This window comes from Pipistrellus hanaki (assembly GCF_964339955.1).
Source record: "Pipistrellus hanaki genome assembly, chromosome: 1".
NCBI lineage: Eukaryota > Metazoa > Chordata > Mammalia > Chiroptera > Vespertilionidae > Pipistrellus > Pipistrellus hanaki.
The window spans coordinates 137,237,984-137,263,244 of record NC_140503.1 but is presented as its reverse complement, the minus strand read 5'-3'; positions in this window follow the sequence as shown (position 1 = coordinate 137,263,244).

The window sequence follows — 25,261 nt, the reverse complement described above, 5'->3', positions numbered from 1 at the left end:
GTGATTCCTTTCCTGCTCATCTCTCTTATCTCAAGTGCTATGACTTTTTGCTCAAATAGCTTTGCAGCCTCAACTGCAGCCCTCTGTTTCAGGTAAAGAAATCTTCTCAATTCACCATTTCCTTAATCTCCTCCATTTCAAAGAACAGTTAACAGTTTCACTCACTTTTTTGAGGATCTTGCTATAACAGTATGATTCTTGCTTCTCTTTTCAAGGTAAATTCCATTTCTGTGACATCAAATTAAAAATAACATGAGCCTTATATTTGACAGTTTTGCACATATCTTTATAGCACTGCTAAGTCACTTTGCATCAAAACGTTGGTACATGTATTTCAGAATGCATGTGCTCTTGGGTTTATAGCAGACTTCATTGCTTATAGTTAAAAATGTTTCTATTCTTTCATGTTTGGTATTGCTGAACAAAATGGATTTTTTTTCTATGATTTTTCTACTTTCCTGTTATGTCATTGCTTTCACATGCTTCATACAGAAAGAGTAGTGGAAAAAGACAGAAATTCATTATGCAAAATAAAACAAATAAAAAATAGATGATGCTTTAAAAATTCAAAAATTCAGCGGAAACCGGTTTGGCTCAGTGGATAGAGCATCGGCCTGCGGTCCCAGGTTCAATTCCGGTCAAGGGCATGTATTTTAGTTGCGGGCACATCCTCAGTAGGGGGTGTGCAAGAGGCAGCTGATCGATGTTTCTAACTCTCTATCCCTCTCACTTCCTCTCTGTAAAAAATACTCAATAAAATATATTTAAAAAATTCAAAAATTCAGTTATTGTTAACATACAATATTATATTAGTTTCAGGTGTACAACATAGTGACTAGATATTTATATATCTTACAAAGTGACCACCATAAGTCTAGTAACCATCTGACATCACAATATTATTGACTATATTGCTTGTGCTCTACTTTACGAATCTGTGACCATTTTTATAGTTGGAAACTTATACACCATAATGAATGAATAAAAACTTTTGCATATAGATACTCATTTTATATGTAATAGTTTTATTCTGACCTACTTTCTTTAATAATTACATATAGTGTCTCCATCCTTTAATTATTGAATTCTTCCTAGGATTATTTTATGAGATTTTGAATTACTGATTAGTTTGTCCTATAATATTCTAATACCTTTGCCAGATAGATTTCACTGTCATGATTCAGTTAAGTTAAAACTTCCACTAACTGGAACTGAATTATCCAGATTCAATTTCACTTCCAAGTTTGGATTTTTGAAAAGTAAAGTCTAAAAAACAAATTCATCCCAAATATATAATCATAAGAACAAAATTCTCCAGTTTTACCTAAATCTAAGGTAATTTGGCTTGAGAAATCATGTCTTATCCAAATAATCAAATGCACCTTTAGTATTTTTCACTCTTCATTTTCTAAGAAAGAAAATTTACTCAAACTTTAGCAATATAACAAACAAGTTATATAAAAACTTTACTTCCTCCTAATCACTAGTTAAGAAGTATAGAATACTCTGTAAAATAAATAAGCTGAGGGTTATTGTTAACTGGACATTACAGACTAATAATTTCTTGTACTAAATACTGAAGACAACATGATTTTAGTCTGATTCCAACTGAGGGGAGATTGCTTTGGAAGAAGGAATAGACCCTTTGGGTCTGGATCAAAGGTGCTAGGACAGAAAATATCCCCAACTTCTTGCTCAGTTTCAGCAACATCTGCCCACACCTTCCTGCCCTCACTCTGGGCTCCAAGTTGACATGAGGAAGCCTGCACAGGTGTGAAAGGTTCCTGCTGCTTCCACTCACAGTTCCATAGATGGAAGCAATGCAACAGGTACATGCTGCAGTTTATCAGGGTGGGGACTTTGACATAATCATCTCATAGGTGAGGGGATGGGATATCTCACAGATAGCACCAAGGGTGATTCAGGTTTGGACCAAAGGTGATTTTCTAGGCATGCAAATTGGGATTTTCTCTTCTTTCTTTCCTTCCTTCCTTTCTTTCTTCTTTCTTTTTAAAATATATTTTATTGATTTTTTTTTACAGAGAAAAAGGGGGAAGGATAGAGAGCTAGAAACATCAATAGGAGAGAAACATCGACTAGCTGCCTCCTGTACATTGCCTACCGGGGATGTGCCAGCAACCAAGGTGCATGCCCTTGACCAGAATCGAACCTGGTACCTTTCAGTCCACAGGCTGACGCTCTATCCACTGAGCCAAACCGGTTTTGGTTCTCCTTCCCTCCCTCCCTCCCTCCTCCTCCCTCTCTCCCTCCCTCCCTCCCTCCCTTCCTCCCTCCCTCCCTCCCTCCCTCCCTCCCTCCCTCCCTCCCTCCCTCCCTCCCTCCCTCCCTCCTTTCTTTTCTTTCTTTCTTTCTTTCTTTCTTTCTTTCTTTCTTTCTTTCTTTCTTTCTTTCTTTCTTTCTTTCTTTCTTTCTTTCCTTCTTCTTCCTCTTTGTCTTTAATTATCCTGAATCTCATTATTTTTAATGTAGGGAAGATCACTTTAATTTCAAGGAATGGTTGAGACTTGCTGGGATAGCAGACTGCCTGGAACATGGTTGGGCTTGTAGGAGGCCATCAGCAAATAGCCTTGCTAAGAATTGTGGCACTTTATTGAGTGTTGTGAGTATGTATGCAGTTTTATGTGGATTCCTTTATCTACCCCTTACCCTAACGGATACTATTATGATCTTCATTTTTCTTGGGCAGGAGGCAAAGCTTGAAGCTGCAAAATAACTTGACTGAGGTTGAATTAAATTAAAAGGTGGTGCTGGGATTTGGCACCAGACTTCTCCACCCCACAAGGAAGGTTTAATCAAGGCTTGTTATCAAGGCTCTAAGGGATTCAACCAGCATTGCCTTGCTTGGTTAGGGAGTTTATCAGTTCCTCTTCCTTGGTTTTCAATGGCAGTCATCTGGCCAAAGGCAATCACCTTTCCTGACAGACAGACCTCATTTTGGTCATTGTTTATAAAGGAGAGCTCACTTTTAAAAGCTGAATTACTCTGAGTTAAGGAGATCAGCACAATGTTGGAATTTCCACATCTTTTTTTTTAAAAAGATATAATTTAAAATATATTTTATTGATTTCAGAGAGGAAGGAAGAGAAGAGAGATATAGAAACATCAACAATGAAAGCGAACCATTGATTGCTTGCCTCCTGCATGACCCACACCAAGGATGAAGACCACAACACAGGCATATGGCCCAAAAAGGAATCGAACCGTGACCCCCTGGTTCATAGGTCTATGCTCAACCACTGAGCCATGCTGGCTGGGCCAATTTTCACACCTTTCTGAGAGGAAACTCTTTGTGGTGTCTCACACTGCATGCTGGTATTGACAGAACCATCTTCCTGGGGCAGCTAAGGCATCTCTGACTTGCCTGGCTCCTCCTCCATGTCCATACTTGACTCCCACTTCATGCCATGCTGTGGGTATCTTAAGTGTTTTTCCCAACCAAGACCAACTAGGTTTTGATATTTTAAGGAAAAGCACAATATTATGGAACAATAGCACAGTTGGGGATAATTTGTATATGCGTATTTCTGGGCACAGAACCTAGTACTCTGCAACAATAACACATCTCCAGGTGATTCTGAGCTATTGGTCTAAAAGTTGAGGACCATGTTTCAGGTATTTCTCTTTTGATTTTGAGCCCTTTCACCATCTCCTCAAGTCTGCTAGAAGATATGTGTTCATCTGAGACACCCAGTTCATGCTCAAGTACAAGTGGCTGATGCCTTATTTATTTATTTATTTATTTATTTATTTATTTATTTATTTATTGGCTGATGACTTATTAAAACTTGCTGCTACTCTTGTAATACCAGGGAGTGAAAAACTGTCATTTTCAGCGGTAGAGAAGATAAAAGGGCCTTTTATGGCTCCTGGTAATGATGTCTGGTCCAGACCCCTTCCACCAGTCTCAGCCTCAGCCACTTTTGCCAAAATGGCTAAACCCAGGGGGTCCATAAGTTGTAGAAATGCATCACTGAGGCTACACAGGAGGTATTTGTGTTTTTAAGAGTGGGCCTAGGGGGACCAATCCTTTAAAATTGTATTTTATCTCTTTTTATTGACCAAGAATAAAATGGACAGTTAAAAGTCAATCAGATGTTTGACCTGCATATAAATATGGACCTTCCCATGAGGACTGTGCCCTAGGGTTAGAGTGGAAATTGTTTTGTCATAACATTGGGGCACTCTCCTGTGATAAAAATATCATTTCTAATTTTCTATTGAGACAGTGATGTTATTGGTTTGCTCTCTCCTGTAGGATTGATCTCAATTTGTTGTTCAGCCTTGATATTATTATTTTTTAATTTTCCCCCCTAATTTTTCAGCTCAGAAGTCAAATACACGTTAGCACCTGCAGTTCATAACCAGGGCAAATGATGAGGTAGCCAAAGTGATAATGTCCGTGGTGTACCTTCACTCTGCACAGCAACATAGATCCTACCAGGCAGAGGTCCTGAAATGCAGTCTATGTTGCCTAATTTACAATAAATCTGAACATAAGGGTTTGGAGGGAAGGAAAGAAGAAATTATGCCGAGACCGGTTTGGCTCAATGGATAGAGCGTCGGCTTGGGGACTGAAGGGACCCGGGTTCGATTCAGGTCAAGGGCATGTACCTTGGTTGCTGGCATATCCCCAGTGGGGGGTATGCAGGAGGCAGCTGATCGATCACTCTCTCATCGATGTTTCTGGCTTTCTATCTCTCTCCCGTCCTCTCTGTACAAAATCAATAAAACATATTTTTTTTTTTTTTAAAAAGAAGAAGAAATTAAAGGAAAAAGGGGTGGATGGAAGGAGGAAAGAAAGAAAGCAGAGAGAATATTCACCATAAGGTTTCAAGTACTCCAACTATTGGTCACTCAGCTCATGCTCATTGGCTAATTATGATTTGTATTGTCTGATTCACTGTGACAAAAGTGATTCCCACATCATTTTAAATGCACAGGTACTGCGAAATTTCTATTGAGAGTCTGTCCCAGAAAAAAGCTAAGAGCTATGACAAGTTTGGTGGAGTGTGGGATGTGGATGGAGAAGAACATTGTCCAGCTATTAGGCCACCATGGTTGGCAAACTGCGGCTCATGAGCCATATATGGCTTTCTGGCCCCTTGAGTGTGGCTCTTCCAAAAAATACCATGGCCTGGGCGAGTCTATTTTGAAGAAGTGGCATTAGAAGACGTTTAAGTTTAAAAAAATTTGGCTCTCAAAAGAAATTTCATTGTACTGTTGATATTTGGCTCTGTTGACTAATGAGTTTGTCAACCACTGCATTAGGGACATGGCCATCATCAGCCAACATTTATTGGGCAACCATCTTAGCTCAACATAGGGCAGGACGTTATGGGGAGTCAGGATAAGGAGACCTCAGCCCCAATGGAACTCAGGGGCTAAGTGTGAAAACCGAAACATGTGACAGGACAGGGAGGAAGCTAGTATCATAGGGCAAGTGAGGAGTTAACTATATGGGAACGTGCCACAGGAATGGAGGGCGACTGATATGACTTTGGAATGAAGCAGTCAGAGAATTTCCTAAGGGCTCTGAACTGCAAGAGGGTGCAGGCTGGGCTGAGGGATGTCTCTCCTCCCCCCGACCCTGCCCCCTGCAGTGCATTAATTTCATGCATGGGCCTCTCTCTCTCTCTCTCTCTCTCTCTCTCTCTCTCTCTCTCTCTATATATATATATATATATATATATATATACATGCTAATTATATATAAAGATATAAAATACACATATATGAAATATACATATGTAAAATATGTGAATATTATATGATATATAAAAAAGGACAGCTGCCCAGCTGGTGTGGCTCAGTGGTTGAGTGTCAACCTATGAACCAGAAGGTCACCAATTTGATTCCCAGTCAGGGCATATCTCAGGTTGTGGGCGCAATTTTCACTGAGGGATGTGCAGGAGGCAGCTGATCCATGATTCTCTCTCATCATTGATGTTTCTACCTCTCCCTCCTTCTCCCTTCCTCTCTGAAATCAATAAAAATATATTAATAAAAATTCTTAAAAAGAAATAAAAATGTACAGCTAATTGTGAGTAAAACACATTACTGAAGAGAAAAGAGTCATCCTGAAAAGATCAGGCTTTCCCTTGCTCTTCTTTCACACTGTGCCCAGTGGCACTAGCACACTGTAATGGAGCAGTGCTTTCTCCTCCAGAAGCACTGACATTTTAGTGATGGATAAGGTACATTATTTTCAGTACATAATAAGCGTGGAGGAGCTATCTAAGTGGAAGGTCATCATTCTGGCCATTAGGGAGCTATTGCTTCTAATGATAGTCCCCTTCAACTTTGGCGATCACTGCACTCAAGTCAGTTACAGAGGTGATAGGACTCCACCCGTAGAGCATTTCATGTCGCTGCCTCCATGGGATGTGGGCAGAGGAGGAGGCCTGACTGATGGAGTGATTTGTCAGGTGCTTAAGTGGCCATGTCTGACCAACATGATATCTCCCAGCGGGACACTCCTGGTGAACTTTTTCTCAGGCAACAATGAGTAGTTGGGTTTGTTTTATTTCCCTCCTATCTGTTCAGGCCATATTTATGGAATTGAAGTAATACACAGATAAAGAAGGAGATTGACTGCAGGGTCAGGGGTGAGGGGACGCTAGACCCACCTGACACGTAGCCATGGACAGACCCTTATCCTGACCACAAGGTCCAGTGGAGGAGGGGAGAAGGGAAGAAGCACTGACAGTATGTAAACCTTAGGAATGGAGGGCAGCATTGCTTAATGTAAGAATTAATATTGCTTATTTTTTCCTCTTTTTTTCAAATTAGTACTCTTTATTTTTTTTAGGCAGTTTTAGGTTTTCAGAAAAATTGAGGGGAAAATACAAAGTTAATATACATTCCTTCAAGGCCCTTTGAGTTTCCCTTATTATTAAAATTTTCATTGCTGTATACATTTCATCAGCCAATATTAATACAGTATTATTAACTAAAGTTCATAGTACACATTAGGCTTCATTCTTGGTATTGCACATTCTATGAGCTTGGACAAATGTATAATGGCATGTGTCAATTATTATAACCCACCCTACAAACTAGTTTCACTGCCCCATCCCTCCTCACTCCTGATCCCTGGCAACCATTGGGCTTTTCATTGTTTCCATAATTGTGCCTTTTCCAGAAGGTCGCAGAGTTGGAATCCTACAATTTGTAGCCTTTTCAAGTTGGCTTTAAAATATATTTATATATATATATATATATATATATATATATATATATATATATATATATATATATATTATTGATTTTACAGAGAGAGGAATTGAGAGGGATAGAGAGTTAGAAACGTCAGTGAGAGAGAAACATCGACCAGCTGCCTCTTGCACCGCCCTCCTCCCCCCACCCCCCCACTGGGGATGTCCCCACAACCAAGGTACGTGCACTTGACCGGAATCGAACCCGGGACCTTTCGGTCTGCAGGCTGACGCTCTATCCACTGAGCCAAACTGGTTTCGGCTCAAGTTGGCTTTTTATCCCCACTAATTAATGTGCATTTATGTTTACACCAAGTATTTTCGTGGCTTGGTAGCTTATTTCTTTTTAGTAGTGATTAATATTCCATTGTCTGGATGTATCAGAGTTTATTTATCCATTCATCTACTGAAGGACATCTTGGTTGCTCTCAAGTTTTGGTAATTATGAAGAAAGCTACTATAAACACTCATGTGCATATTTTTGTGTGGCTATGTTTTTAATTCATTGGGTAAATATGAAGGATCATAACGGCTGGTTCATATAATTAATAATTTTGTAAGAAAACTGACAAACTATCTTTCAAAGTGGCTGTGCCACTGTGCATTCCCACCAGCAATGAGAGTCCCTGTTGCTCCACATCCTCAGCAGCATTGAATATGTTCAGTGTTTCAGATTTTAGCTCTTCTAAAAAGTGTACAGTAGTATTGTGTTATTAATTTAACTCTGATGACATAAAGTGTTGAGCACCTTTTCACAGTTTGAGATTTTTCTTTTCCTTCTCATAATACTGGTTTTGCAGAACACAATAACTGAATTTGAATAATTTCCATGTAATAAATTATTTCTTTATGCATTGTACTTTCAGTGTTGTATGTAAAAAGTCATTGCTATACCAAAGATCATCTAGGTTTCCTCTGGTATTGTCTTCTAGCCATTTTTTATAGTGTTTTATGGCTAGATCTATGATCTATTTTGAATCAATTTTTGAAGAAGATGTAAGCTCAGGGACTAGGTTATTATTTTTTTGAATGTGAATTATCAACTTGTTCCAGCAGCATTTATTGAAGATATTATCTTTGGTTCATTGAATTGCCTTTGCTTTTTTAGCAAATATCAGTTGATTTTTCTGTGTATGTTTCTAGGCTATCCATTTTGTTTCCTTGAACTAATTGTCTATTTTTTATTTTTATTTTTTTCAATAGCACACTATCTTAATTATGGTAGCCTCATAATCAGTGTTGAAGTCAGGATGCAACAGTCCTCTGACTTTGTTACGCTCTTTAAATATTGTGATGGTTATTCTGCCACTTTATATAAATTTTAGAATCCATTTGAGATATCCATACAATACCTGGGTAATATTTTTATTGGGATTAAATTTAACCTATAGGTCAAGTTGGGAAGAACTGATGACTTGAAAATACTAAATTGACTATTTTTTTCTTTTTAACTTGTGTTATAGATTGAATTTACCCTACCCCAACTAGTATTTTGAAGTCCTATCATCCAAGGTGCTGGTATTTGGAGATGGGATCATTCGGAGATAATTAGGTTTATATGAGGTCATGAGAGGGCAGCTCCCATAATGAGATTAATGCCCTTCAAAAAAGGAATACCAGAGAACTCACTCTCTCTCTGCCATGCGAGGACAGTGAAAATATGGTCATCTGCAAACCTGGGAGAGGGCTCAGCAGAACACAGCCATGCTGGCACCTGGCCTCTGACTTCTAGCTAGGACCCCAGTCTACAATATTCTATTATGTCAGCACAAATAGACTGAGATAGCTTGCAAAGATGCAAATGAAAGGTTTGAAATAGAAATTATTACTTAAAACTTTACCTCCCTTCAATGAATTCTTTTAAAATATATATATATAATTGATTTTTTACAGAGAGGAAGGGAGAGGGATAGAGAACTAGAAACATCAATGAGAGAGAAACATCGATCAGCTGCCTCCTACACATCTCCTACTTCAGATGTGCCCACAACCAAGGTACATGCCCTTGACCTGAATAGAACCTGGGACCCTTCAGCCTGCAGGCCGATGCTCTATCCACTGAACCAAACTGGTTTCGGCTCAATGAATTCTTTACAGTGATTTTAAATTTGATCACTTCAGATTTATTTGGGCTTCTGTACTAGTAATATAATTATTTCTGAGCACATGGGTATGAAGGATAGTGATAGTGATCAATTATCATTCTCTGTTGCACATTTCCCTACCCCCCCACCCCGAAGATAATTCTTGATATACATATGAGAGTCTCTTTTAACAAAAGAGAATGACTAAGTAAAACTGTGATTGTCTAAGAAACACATCTGTTTTCATTCCTGAAAGAATGTATAATTATGTTATACAAGAGGCCCAATTCTCAATCACTTCATTCAGAGGTTAGCATGTCACCTTTTATTTTCTTACATAAGTTGTCTTTGGGGGGAAAAACATGCATCTTATAGAAATTTGTTCAAGCCAGGAATTTATGTTTTGATTTTTCAACTGAAGTATCAATGTTACTGTGACTTGGGTGACATTTTAAAGTATCTATTGTTTGGACAGGTGTCATTTAAAAAGAAATGCATCATTGCTCTAAGTTATGATAATCTTCTATAGATGATAAAATTGAGATTTTCCTATGTCTTAAGGTAGGAGAAACAAGTTGCTAAAAATTTCTGTTCTCCACCTACACTCTGATCATGTTGATTTTTCAAGTTTTTACCACCTGTGTTGATGATATGAGAAGTAGAAATAAAGAAGAAAGAAAAGCTAAATGTCAAGAAAGATGCAGCAAGATATGATGGCGACTGTTCAAAGGTGTTTCAGAAACATAATGACAAAGATATTCTCACGTTTCTGTAAGTATTTTTTTTATTACTTGTGCTTATATAACTCACCAAAATCAGTTCTGAATTCAATTGTAGGTTACAAAAGTAGACAAATGCTTTGTAACTTTTGCCATAAAGAAGTGAGGTCTTCACACCATGAATCTGGACTAACCTTTGTCTTGACCTATCACATGTGGTGGAGGTGTTGCCCCGAATTCTCAGCCTAGCCCTCAAGAACTGTGACAGTATTTTCTCTTGTACCTAGAGCTATGTCATCATTTGGAAAAGACTGTTCACTCTGCTAGTGAATAAGAAGCTAACTAGCAGATTTTCAAGTGGTTCACAGACACGTTACTGATTGGCAATGAGATATATTTTCCATAGTAGCCCAAATTAAACTGAATGCATAGTTGTTCTAAACCACTCAGTTTTGAAGTGGTTTCTTATATAGCAAAAGTGAACTGATTGAGAAGTAGGATGTTGAAAACAAAATAAAACAAAAACTAAAACACCTGGCATTGAATTTGGGGAACGTTGTTGAGTGGAGGTTGGGGCCAAAGGTTGGAAATTTTTGAGCAATTTATTAGTTGAGGCTGGTTGAATAAGTGATATACAAAGCTGGAGAAATGGTGGCCCATGTTATGCAGAAGCAAAACAACTGGGAAAATGTGTTCTCTGATAACTGGCATGAAAGAAAATGTATCTCAGGAACTTGTGGACCTTGCCAAGTGATGTTCAGGCAAAATGTACACAATGTACATCGGCTTCTTTAAGCTCTCTATGATAAGATACAGGAAGAGTTAGCTGGACTAAAGCTTGCACATGGGTTTCTGAGGGAATATAGAATAAGTGAAGCTTGCTAGTTTGGAAAATAAAACAATTTCTCATTCTCAGGATCCACAGTTGGTAATAGATTGTTAAAGTAAAATAAGACCTGGAGGTAAAGCTCAAGTCAAGTGTAAGTTGTGGGACCCTTTGTTCAGACTTCTGAAACATTGAAGGTGGTTGGTGCTCTCAGTGATACACAAGGGCTCCCAAGGTTCTTCAGAGTTCAGTCTCCCAGAAGCAAAACCATAAAATAGTTGTAAGAATATACTGAGAAAGACATGTCTACAAGTCTTTGAGGATGCAACTCCATTTGACTGAAGAGGATTAACTTGTAAAATATAAAAAGCCGCCACAATTTTGAGAGAGTTGCACATGAAAATGTGATGCTAGCTTGAACTAGAAGAGACTCAAGTTTATGAAACTGAAGTGTGGCTCTGGCCCTCAGTTTCCTATGGGCAGAAGCAAGTTAAGAAAGGTGCTTATATACCAACACAGCCATTTTTAGGGAACAGGAAGGCTGTCCTGGAGGGTGCCTTTAAGAGCCCAGTAGGTGAAACCAAGAGTCAGAAGAGTGACAGACAAGAGGGGCCCTCCCAGGAGTGGAAGGGAACACTGAGTTGGAGCTTCCTGAAGAATGATAATGTCAAGGTCTCTTTCAGGGGAATGTGGGCGGTATGCATTGGCAAGATTTCATAGTTATAGTGGGCCAGGAACTATATTGTGTCTTTATTTCTCTTTTATTTAAGTGAAAGTGTCTTTTGCAAGTGCCTCCATACCCCACTGTTTTCTGGGTGTGCAGAGAACAGATAAATAATCTTTTAAATCCTAGGTCTCTGGCCCTGGACCGGTAGCTCAGTTGGTGATAGTGCTGTCCTGAGATGCCAAGATTGCAGGTTTATCCCTGGTCAGGGAATATACAAGAATCAACCAATGTATTAATGAATATGTGGAAGAACAAATCTTTCTCTCTCTCTCTCTCTGATACATAAAAATTAAAAAATATTTTTAATTTGTAATTTGGTGAGACATATTGTTCTTCTTTTTGTATCCAGAACTTGTTTTGGTAAATATGTCATTGATGTGTATGATAACCAAGATAGAGAATTGAAAAAATGTGCCTATTAGTAGTCAGAATTCTCATATGACAGTTTCTTCATTGTGGCATGTGTTAAAAATAGGATTTACTTTAATTCTGTTCCAATTCTTGTTGAATATTGCAATATTTGTTTATTCTTATTTACATGGAGACAAAAATCTATGTTTGAGTAAAATGTGCTATTTATTGTATTGCTGATATATTAATTTAAGTGTTGTGGATGTAAGAATGTCCAAACCTGTAGAGAATTTTTATAAGAGATTATTTGAGCCAAAATTGGTGAGAATTGCTGGGAAGTAGGATCTCAAATGCTCCAGAGAATAACAGTTTGCAGTATATTTTATGCACTTAATATTAAGGAAGGGAAGGGAAGGAAGATTTCATGAAGGTGAGAGAAAGCAAAGTGGGGAATGGATTAAGAGGATAGTTAAGCTTATGTGCTCTCTGGAGGAAGGTCCACTTCAGAAGCTGGGGTCTAAAAGGTATTTCAAAGGTATGTTAACCTAGATGCCGAGAAACAATGGAGAGGGCATGCTTAAAGCGAAGATAAGTCTTTTACTAAAGAAGTTACAGGCCTAGGGTGTGAACTACCCACTGCAACCTGCCCAGTTAGGAATTTATGATCAGATCACCACCCTGTATAGTTACTACACTCAATGCAGGAGCTACCATGATAGGCACTGGCCGTTTACTGACCTTTTTCTTCCACAGTGTGACCAGATAGTTATGGCCCAGTGTTATTAAAGCTCTGACTCCCAGATTCTAGAAACAATTAGATGGTGAAATAATTGAGCAGTACTCTGACAATGAGAATCAAACCCATTTAGCTCTGTTTCCTTCCAGGTGGACTCACCTAACATCACCTAGCATCATGCCTTTCATCGCTGGCCCTCTGAATGCTACCATTCTGTTGTTACTGCTATCGTTCTGGAAACAGGGTGTGTGCGCTGTGGATGGTCCTAGCTGGAGATAGCCCTGCGGTAACTTGAAGTGTCCACAGGCTTCCTGACTGGCCCTGGCTTGGGCTCTGGAGCTGTCAGTGTCTGGCAGAGAGCTTACAACAGCAGATGTTCCTGGGACTCTTCCCCACATGAACTGTGAAAGCTACACTGCAGAGGACAGATGTTCTAGTTTCATTTTTTAAAATCACAGTACAGAGACATTACATTTGCTGGAAGAAAACAGCATTCCTTTTATAAAGTATCCCTTTATTATAAAAAGTATACAAGGGAGATTTTGACTTTGGTCCCAGCTGTGATGAAGTAACTGGCACATGGCTAGCTCTACCCCCACTTGACAACCATGGAACTGCACACAGTATATGGGGCCATTGTTTGCAGGCTTTGAGCAAAGACAGACCAAGACTGCAGCCTATTTGATGGCATTTGTTTTAAAAAAGAGAAGCTCCTGGGATAAGATTGATGATTACACTGGTTTTCGGTCTGGGGACAATTCTCTACCACAGGACAAAATTTGGAGTCCAAGCAGAATGATCTGACCCCGCTGAGCTGAGATTCTGCTGAGCTGAGATCTTGTTGAGCCGAGAGGCAGAGCTCAGAGTTTGGGGCAGGCGAGAGGCTTGAATCTGTGGGCTTGGCCCTGGAGGACAAGGAACTGCATAGAGCAGGACACAGAGTCCTGAGCTGTAGACTGGCTTCTTGTGCTCAGGGCAAGTGACAGAAAATCATATCCACAAAAATAGCTGCTTTGTGAGGGAGATACTGAAGATGAAGTTGGGTAAAGTCTGTTGGAGTTTTAATGCAACCAGAGCAGAGAAAACTTCATATCTCATTAAATATCTGTTCAAGGAGATGGAACAAGAAATGCCACAGTAAAGAAAATACATGACAATATTGCCCATTATACAACCTCTGTCCCATATCAGGCAGCTGCTTGTGGGAAGATGACAAAATAGAACTGATGTATTACTGAATATAAGTAAAAACAGAGCACAATAAAATTTGCTAAAGTAGACTTTAGAGGGAAACTTATAGCAACAAATGTTTATATTAGAGAAAAGGAAAGTTCTGATGTCAATGAGAAAACTCATGCCTTAATAAACTAGACCAAGAAGAGCAGAATAAGTGTGAGGTAAATATGAGGCAGGAAATAATAAAGATAAAGGAAGAAATCAACTCAATTAAGATAAGAAAAACAAAAAGTAAATAACAGAATCCATCATTTTGGTTCTTTAAAATGATGAGAGAAACCGATAAATCTGAATCTGAAATAATGAATAAACTAAGAAAAAAATATTAATACTGGGAATGAGAGTATGGCATCAGATACCATGGCCAATTTATATATATAAAATTCTAATATACTAAGTGTCCCTCCATCAGTCCCACCAGTCGCTATGATACTCACTGACCACCAGGGGACAGACGCTTAATGCAGGAGCTGCTGTGATAGGCACTGGCCATTTACAGAGAAATGGCACCATGCAGCTGGTGCCCACAAAGCAACATTTAGCTTCCCCTAAGTGGGACAAAAGCCCCACCACCACCCTGAAGTGACAGCCCACCAACTTGTAGCCAATGCGTTTGGCCAGTCCAGAAATGGTGGCTGTGGGCACCAGGTAATCACATCACATAGCAATGGCCAGCTTCCTCTCCCTAACAATGACTAGCCTCCTTGCAGTTTCTTTAGCCCAGGATCATGACTTGCTTTATAGCCAGGTGCAAACATTTACATTTTAAGTAAAAGTCTATGAAGCATTTTTCAGTGCCTCATCTCATTTGATCCTAACAGAAGTCCTGGAGTAGGTAGATAGGAGACTCAGTGAAATCCTATTTTCTTTTTATTAGCTGGTATTGGAGATTTAGAAACTTGACCCAACTGAAAAGAAGTAAGAAATGGTGGCCTTGAAAATGACTTCAGGTTTTCTCACTGCACAGAATAGTCAAACACTGTTGCAGTTAAATATTTAACTCTTTGTTCTCCCTGTGTGATCTACCAGAATAATCTGTTTTGTGTTGATATACTGTTGTGTTGCTGACAATTACCTGAAGGAGAAGTAGGGGTGCTTGACAGGTCTGGAAAAAGTAGGTTTAATTAAGCAAGTTTATTCTCTCTCTCTCTCTCTCTCTCTCTCTCTCTCTCTCTCTCTATATATATATATATATATATATATATATATATATGGCTTAGTCAATATATGGCTAAGTTGACTCACACATGCACATTATATATAGAGCTCTTGCTGGTGCCAATCACACACAAATGTTTCGATCTGTCATTGTTGATCATGAATTTGGTTGAGACTTCTATTATAAAGAAAGGGCAAATAGAAATATCAAAATATGTCTTCAAATAAATTTTCTTTCAGTGCACATGAATTCATGCACTGGGCCACTAATCCTATCCTATAAAAGAGAAACATGCAAATTGACCATACCTCCACTATGCCCACAAACCATGCCCACAAACCAATAAGGAGCAAGTATGCAAATTAACCCAACGAAGATGCCTACAGCCATGAAGCTAGCAGGAGGCTTGGGTTTCCCTGGCAATGGAGGAAGCCAAGCTTTCCACCCTGGCTGGCCCTAGCCTCTGATCAAGGCTACAAAGTTTCAATTATAGAAGATAGATAAATCCCAGATACCAGGACTTCTGCTTGGGTCATCAGGAGATGTGGCCAGCCTGCAAACTACCACAGGTCCCTAGCCCAGGATGCCCCACATCCCAAGGGAACCCTCACCCTGATCTTGGACATCCTTCAGGGAAACTATCTGTCCCCCATCCGTGCACCAGGCATAACTGGGCAGTTGGATATCCCTCGATGGGTCCCAGATTGCAGAGGGTGCAGGCAGGGCTGAGGGACACACACCACCATGCACAAATTTCATGCACAGGGCCTCTAATAAAATAATAATAAGGGGGAAATAATTCTATATTAATAGAGGAAACACAAATTCCTTAGAAGACTCAATTTACCAAAGCTCATTTAAGAAAATAAAGGTATGCATAATCATATAGCTATTAAAGAAATTGCACTTTTATTTTATTTATTTATTTTTTTATGTACCTGAAATTTTATTTCAATGAGTTAGGTTTTCAAAAGTAGGATTTTAGGAGCTATGCATATGTGTATTTTCTTTTCTTTTTTTTTAATACCCTTTTTATTAAATTATTATCTGTGTACATATTTTAACATTTCCTCCCCGCCCCCATACATACCCTCCCTCCCCAGAGTTTTGTGTTTATTGGTTGTACTTATATGCATGTATACAAGACCTTTGGTTGCACTTTTAGTTAATATATTCCCCACAAAGTAAACCTTGGCCTATAGTTTCAGTGGTGAATTCTATCAAACATAAAAGAAAGAAATAGTATCAATTCTCCCCATACCCTTTATTTTATAATGCTAGACTTTGCCTGACATTAAACCATTAAAACACATTTAAGAATGTGAAATCATAGAGAATTACTCTTCATCAATGCAGACTATAATTTTAAATAGATTTTATTTTTTAGAGCAGTTTTAGATTTAAAAAAATTGAGGGGGAGGTATAGATCCCTTGCCTCCACACATACCCCTTGCCCCTACATATCCACACCCTATCTCAAACACAACATTCCCACCAGATGGTACATTTGTTATAATTGATGAAACTACATTGATCCATAACCATCCAAAGTCCATAGTTTACATTTGAGTCCCTCTTGGTTTTGAATATTCCTTGGGTTTGGACAAATGTATCCACATTTATAGTGTTATACAGAGTAGTCCCACTGCCCCCAGTTCCTCAGTGTTTTGCTAATTGCCAATTCATCACCCCCTTTACACTAATTCTGGGGACCACTGATCTACTGTCTCTATAGCCTGTTCCAGAATGTCACATATATTGAATCATAGAGTTTGTAGTCTTTTCAGATTAGAGTCTTTTACTTAATAATATGAATTTAAGTTTTCTCTTTTTCATGGATTGATAGCTCATTTATTTTTAGTGCTAAATAGTATCCCACTGTTTGGAGGTATCACAGTTTATTTATCTTATATGTGGCAATTTTTTGAAAAACACTAGCATCTAGTATCCAGCAATATATACACCGAGTGGCCAGATTATTATGATCTCTGAATGCATAATAATCTGGTCATTTAGTGTATTTGTGTCTCAAATGGGTACCAAAAGTACTCTAGACTTTTGCTGGAGCTCAACCACCTATTTGCCCTGAGCTTTCTATCAGCCAGTGCAAATGGGAAAACTGATCAGGTGCATGATTTGTAGTATCTTTGATAACAATTAAATGAGGTACTCAAGAAAAGTACACTGAATGGCCAGATTAATATGCATTCAGAGATCATAAGAATCTGGCCATTAAATGTAAAATATATTATGACCAATTGGAGGCTATGATTGTTCCTAATAGATAAATAATAATCCACACTAATAAAAGAGTAAGATTCGAATTGGCTGTACCTCCGTGATGCCCACCAGCCAATCAGGAGTGACTATGCAAATTAACCCAACAAAGATGGAAGGTTAATTTGCATATGCAGGTGCTGAGTGACTGGGGGAGGGGCGGGATGCTTGTGTCATTACCATGGTGATGACACAGGTGTTCCACACTGCCCCAGCCACCCCAGGTCTCTGGGCATTATGGGTAGGCAAAAAGGCAGCTCAAGGCAGGAGCAAAAAGGCAGCTTTGGGCAGAGCGAAGGTGGTGCTGGCAGCAATGTGAAGTAAGGCCCATTCTTGCATGAATCTTTGTGCATCGGGCCTCTAATATAAGTATAAACTCAAAACTGTAAATCTTCTTTTGCCAAGTCCCTGTAAAGAAAGAATATTAGCACAATTCAATCTTCATTGATTAAAATTTAGCTTAGAAAATTTGAAATATGAGGAAACCTTGTTAGCCTCAAAAAACAGCTATATCATAGTAAGTGGTGAAAGACTGAATAATAGCCTCCTTTGATCAGGAACAAGACAAAGATATCTGTTCTCATCAGTTCTATTCATTGTACTAGATGCTTTAGAAAGCATGGTGAGGCAGGAAAAAAATGTAGAAAGGAATAAATCCGATTTAATTTGCAGATGACATGATAATGAAAAATTCCCAATATTCTACCAGTACTACCACTACTACTATACTACTACTATACTACTACTATAAACATCCAGAACCAGTATCAAGCTTGGCAATGTTATAAGGAAAAAGACCAATATCATAAATGAACTGTATTCCAATATATTTGTTATGAAATAATGAAAATTGAAGTTCAGCAAGCAAAAGCATTTTTAAAAACATCCACCAGTTGAAATAGGGATAATTCTATCAAAACTTGTGCAAGTTGTGCATACATTATATTTGGATCTTCTTTAATTTCTCAAACACCATGGAGAGAAATTAAAGAAGATCCAAATATAATTCAAATATATCATATTATGGATTAGAAGCCTCAAGACATTAATATGTTAAATTCTCCAAAATTAATATATTCAATGAAATTTTAATTAAAATTATAGTAGGCTATTAAATTTGTGTGTTCATAACAACTTTATTCCTAGAAACCAAAATTTGTAAAGAAATCTATCAAACTGGTAAATAGATGAATAAATTGTGTTTTTTTGCCATAGACCCATAGGAAAAATAAAATGAACTACTCATACATGGTACAATTAGAAGAGTTTCAAAAGAATTATGCTAAATGAAAGAGTCAGACAAAAAAGACTATTGTATGATTTCTTGTATGTAAAATTTTGTGCTGAACTTAATTATGGTGACAAAAAGCAGATAAATGGTTGCTTAGGGGTGGGTGGGATGGAAAAGATTAAGTGCAAAGAAATAAAATGGAAATTTGTGGGCAATTAAAACGTGCTATACTATGATTGTGTTGGTGATTACATGACTGGATATGTTGTAAAAACTCATCACAAACAGACCCAGAGAAGGAGAAGCAGCGATCAGACTCTCAAACCTCAGAGGGAAAGTAAGGAAGGATGGGGGTAAGGGGAAGAGATCAACCAAAGGACTTGTGTGCATACATATGGGCCTATCCAGTGGCCATGGACAACGGGGGGTGAGGGGGCATACCTAGGGAGGGGTTTGGGATGGGAATGGGGGAATAAGGACAATTATGTGAGACCATAATCAATAATAAAAAAGAATACTATATTAATGGAATCATGTAGTATGCATACTTTTGAAATTTGCTTTTTTTCACACAGCATAATGAGATTCATCCAAGTTCCTATATTTATCACTTTACTTATTTTATTGCTTAGTAGCTCATGGTAGAAATGAAGCACAATTTAACTTGTTCCTCTGTTGGGGGTATTGGATGTGTTCCTGGGTTTCAGCTATTACAAATAAAGCTGAGCATTCATGTAGAGGTTTGGTGTGAACCTAAGTTTTAATTCCTTTGGGATAGCTGCCTAAAAGTGAAATTGCTTAATCCTATGGTAAACACATATTTAGTTTTTAAAGGAACTGTTTTATTTTGTTTAATCTTGCTAGTATTTGTGTTCTATAAAAATAAAATTGCACTGTATATAGTAAAAAAACAAACAAAACTCATCAAATTCTAAATTTAAAATTGATTATTTTATTTTAAGAATACCCAAATAAAGCTGATATAAAAATGAATAGAAATAAAAACTTTGTCAGAAAAACAGAAGGTGAGAGAAAACATCACTAGAGATCCTGCACTGCAAGAAATGCTAAAATAAGCTATTCATGCAAAAGAAAAATTACACCAGATGGAAACTTGTATCATTAGAAAGAAATAAAAAGCACTAGAAATTGTAAATATGAAAACACATATGAAAGGCTTTTACTTACTTTTTCACCGTTTTAAGTGATCATAGATGCTTTAATGAAAATATGATAGCAATGCATTGTTGAGTCTATAATGTATCTAGATTTAAAATGTCTGACAGTAATAGCAGAACAGGCATGGAGAAATGGCAGTATGCTGTTGAAATGTTCCTACACTATTTGTGAGGGGCATCTGAGATGAGTTAAAGTCATATTCTGTAAACTCAAAAGCTATCACTAAAATGTAGAGAGGGATAGCTGTTTAAGCCATTCAGAGAGGCAAATTAAATCCTAAAAACAATCACCTTCATAAAAAACAGTCAAGGAAGAATAAACAATGATTAATAAGATAGATAGAAAACACAGAGCAATATAATATATTTAAATGCAATTCTTTTGAAAATTACATCAGATATAACTAAGCATTTAGTCAGAAGAGGTTGTCTGCTTGGACAAAAAAGCAAACTATGAAAGATTATTCAAAAAAATGATTTGAATTGTTCTATTAGTTAAATCAAATTCATCATTAAAAATTTTTCCACAAATAATGTTTCAGTTCCAATTGCTTTACTGATAGATCTTTCCAAATAGATAAAATAATGTTATCATTTTACACAATGTTTTCCAGAAATACAGATTGAAATATTAATAAAATTCATTTAAAGAGGCCAGTATTACCCTGATACCAAATTCACACTTGTACATATTACATGAAACCTACTTGCCAATATTTTCATGAATATAGACATAAAAATACTGAAAAAGAGTTAGATGATCAAATCCATCAATATACAAATATGATTATACATTATGAGAAAGTTAATTGGAGAAATGTAATTTTGATTTGGCATTTGAAAAATCACTGAATGTAATTTACATATTAATAAACACTTAAAGAAGATTTACATGATTTTCTCAATAGTTGCATAAAAGTCATTTGAGAAAATCAAACTCATTCATGATAAAACTTTTCAACAAACTAGAAATAGAAGATTATTGCTTCAACCTGATAAATGATATCTATGAGTAATCTATAGCTATCATGCAGAGATACACTTCTCATAAACTATAGTACAGGATATGGAAGTCAGTTACCATTACTACTTCAGTTTAGTATTGGAAAGAAGTTTCTAAGCAATGCAATATGTCAAGAATCTACACACAAAAAAAAGAAATATGTAAAGTGATCATATCTCTGAGACACCCACCAGCCAATCAGGAGCGAGAATGCAAATTAACCCAACAAAGATGGCAGGTTAATTTACATATGCAGGCCAGAGCCAAGCCTGAAGGCTCCGGCCAGAGCAAAGACTGAAGACTGAAGACTGAAGAGGCATGGCTTATCTGCTGCAGCCAGAGCAGAGAAGCCAAGCCCTGCTGAGGCCAGAGTGGAGAAGCCTACCCTCAAGGCTTGACTTCTCCACTGTGGCTGGAGCAAAGGCCTGGGTCCTGGGTGCTGGAGGAGAAACAGTGCCAGCAGCCAGGGGAAGAAAGGCCTACTGCACAAATCTTTGTTCAAAGGCCTCTAGTGATTAATAATATTTATAAAGGTTGGAAAGGAAGAAGTATTTTTATTTGCACATTATTGAACTGTATACACAAGAAAAATTTAAAAACTACTAGATGTAATAAGTAGTTTTAGAAAAGATTCAGATACAAGGTCATTATACAAAGATTAATTGCATTTATCACTGTTAGCTATGAACAATATGAAAATCCCAATACAAATAGTAAAGCCACCAAATACTTAAGGGAAACTCCTTAAGAAAAGCCAAAGCATATTACATTGAAAAATATTATACCATTTGTAAAAGAGAAATTTAAAAGAACTTAAGCCCTGGCTGGTATGGCTCAGTTGGTTGGAACATCATCTTATACACCAAAAGGCAGCAGGTTTGATTCCCAATCAGGTACATCCCCAGGTTTTGGGTACCATCTTCAGCCAGTGTACATGTAGGGGGCAGCCAATCAATATTTCTCTTTCACATCGTTGTTTCCTTCTCTCTCACTTCCTCTCTCTAAAGTCAATTTAAAAAATTAAAATAAATATACAAAAATTGCTAAAACCGGTTTGGCTCAGTGGATAGAGCATTGGCCTGTGGACTGAAAGGTCCAGGTTCGATTCCAGTCAAGGGCATGTACCTTGGTTGCGGGCACATCCCCAGTAGGGGTGTGCAAGAGGCAGCTGATCGATGATTCTCTCTCATCGATGTTTCTAACTCTCTATCCCTCTCTCTTCCTCTCTGTAAAAAATCAAAAAAATATTAAATAAATAAATGTACAAAAATAAATAAAAGAACTTAAATATGGGGAATTATATTATGTTAATGATTTGCAAGACTCAGCATTGTTAAGATGTTATTCCCCGCCAATTAATTATAGTACATTTGATGAGCTATAAATCAAAATTCTATTATGCTTGATTTTCCAGAAATTTACAAGCTGATTCTAAAATTTATATGGAAATTCAAAACATCTAGAATACCCAAGACAAGCTTAAATAAAAATAAGATGAGAGAACATACATTCTAGAGATAGAAGATTAAATGAATGAAATAAATATAAAGTCCCTAAATATAATCATGCTAATTTTGTCTTGCTAATTTTGTCTTCTAGTTTATAACAAAGACTCCAAAATCAATTCAATAGCTAATGTTTAGTCCTTACAAGATATTATTGCTGAAATAACAGGATATTTATCTGGGAAAAAAATAACTTTGACCCCTGCCACATAGAGAACCAAAAATGTAAACACCTCAAGCTGTAAATCTAGAAGAAAACACTGGAAAATACCTTTACAACAGTTAGTTTGGCACAAACTTTTTTAATAAACAGAAATGATAACAAAAGCATGGGGCATGTACAGGCAGAAAAAGTAAATTTAACTGGATCACACTTAAACATTTCTGCCAATCAAAAGAACTATGTGAAGTAGAATTGCAAACCACAAATATCACATTATATATATCTGTCAAAGGGTCTCATCCATGACATATTATGAAATGCTCCATATATATATATATGTATGTATATATATATATATATATATACATACATACACACATATATATATACTGTATATATATATAATATGCAAATTAGCCAGAATGATGTAATATCACAACTGCTCTGGAGGAGGCTGCGCACGCAGATGGGTGGAATGGGACTGCCTGAACGGTGAGGCAAGCCACGGATGGCACAGGCCCACAGAGAACAGGGTCTGCCAGGAGGGTATGGCAGCAGTCCCTCCTCTGTGAGTGAATTGCAGAGGAAACACTTTTTCTGACCACTCATTGGCTAAGCTCTCTGTATTCTACACTCAATGTTCTTGGTAACTTGGGTAATAAGAATTCAAGAAGGTGATCTAGGGTTTGTCCACCTCACTCCTGGAGGAAAAAAAAAAAAATGAAGGTCTGCTATTGGAGGAGCTAAGAAATGTCATTTCCTGCCTAGCCGGTTTGGCTCAGTGGATAGAGCCTTGGCCTGCTGACCACAGGGTCCAGGTTCAATTCTGGTCAATGGCATGTACTAGGTTGCAGGCTCCTCCCTGGCTGGGACCCAGGTTAGGGCTCATGCAGGAGGCTACCAATAGAAATGTCCCTCTCACACTGATGTTTCTCTCTGTCTTTTCCTCTCTCTTCCACACTCTTTAAAAATCAATGGAAAAATATCCTCAGGTGAGGTGAAAGAAAGAAAGAAAGAAAGAAAGAAAGAAAGAAAGAAAGAAAGAAAGAAAGAAAGAAAGAAAGAAATGTTATATCCTATGAAAGACATCTTGAAAATGCCTAAAGAAAGTTGTCATTTTTTTTGTGGTGAAGGGGTTGGAGTCCATGTTGATGAAAACACCTTGGTGGCTGCAGCTGGCAGTGGCAGGGTGATGGGGGCTGTGCCTTCCCCTGATCAGCCTGGTTGCCTTATGAAGAGGGAGGCCAGTCTGCAGCTTAGGCCCATTCCCTGTGGGGAGCGGGTCTAAGCTATCAGTAGGACATTCCCTGAGGGTTCCTGGATTGGAGAGGGTGCATGTCGGGCTGAGGGTCCCTCCTTGCACTATTTTTGTGCACCAGGCATCTAGTCTACTATAAATTTCAAAATACTGTTATTATCACTTAGTGTTTTCTTTGTGTTTCCATAATTTTATCAATTTCTTTTTGTTCCTGTATACCTTACTACTTTATATACACAATGTCAAGAGAAAAATAATACGTGGAAAGAAAATCACAAAATTCAGTTTGGTTTTAGCTAAATTTTACTACAGTTTTAGCTAAAGTTTTCTTTCCATTGCACTTGGCCAGCTGCTTGACCTTCGTGTCCTTCTTGTTCTCTGACATTAATTACTTTGCACTTTGTGATTTGCTCCTGTTGCCCAGAATCCCTAGAGTTAATCATGTCCGGAGGGAACTCGTGTTGGCTCAGAGACCTTGTATTGCTACTAATTATACAATTAGTCTGAGGTTAGGTGGGCACAGTGGTGCCCCTACAATCTCTTACAGAAGAAGGAACATAAATCTAAGCTGGGGTACAACTTCTTTCTAGCAACTGCACATGGAGGCTTTAGATACTGCAAATTCCAGTGAAATTCTGACTTGGATTGCATTTCTGTCTACAATCTATGTATATAGTGAACAAGATACTCATAAAGAAAAATACTTGCTAAGCACTGAAGTATGAGAATTAAATATAAAATTCCAAGGAAAAAATATAGGGCAGATAGCATTATAATTTATAATCTTGAAATATATGACAATGTTGTATGTCAGGTAAGCAAACATTTCCCTACAAAATTATAAAATATTCATTAATGTTTCAGAAGACCCTTGAACACATAAAATGTATTTTCAACATATTTTTAACTTTAAGTCTATAGGGTATACAAAGTAGTACCTTGTGGTTTTAATTTGCAATTTTCTGATGATTAATGAAACTGAACAATTTTTATTTGGTTAATTAATACATATATATAGTGATGCACTTATTCAAGTCTTTCCTCCAATTTTTATATATTAGTTACATTTTTATTTCTGACTAGAAGCCTGGTGCATGAAATTTGTGCATGGGGGGGCGGTCCCCAGCCTGACCTACCCCCTCTCCATTCTGGGAGCCCTCTGATCAAGGGGAGGCAGCACCCCCATTACCCTACTGCTGCTGCCACTGCTGGTCACTGCAGCCACCAAAGTGTTTTCATCAACATGGACTTCAGTCCCTTCACCACGAAAAAATGACAACTTTCTTTAGGCATTTTCAAGATGTCTCTTTCATAGGTTATGACATTTCTTATTTTTTTATCCTCAACTGAGGATATTTTTCCATTGATTTTTAGAGAGTGTAGAAGAGAGGGAAAGACAGAGAGAAACATCAGTGTGAGAAGGACACTTTGATTGGTTACCTCCTTCATGACCCCTGACCTGGGCCCCAGCCAGGGAGGAGGCTGCAACCCAATATATGCCACTGACCAGAATTGAACCCAGTCCCTGCGGTCGGCAGGCCGAGGCTCTATCCACTGAGCCAAACCGGCTAGG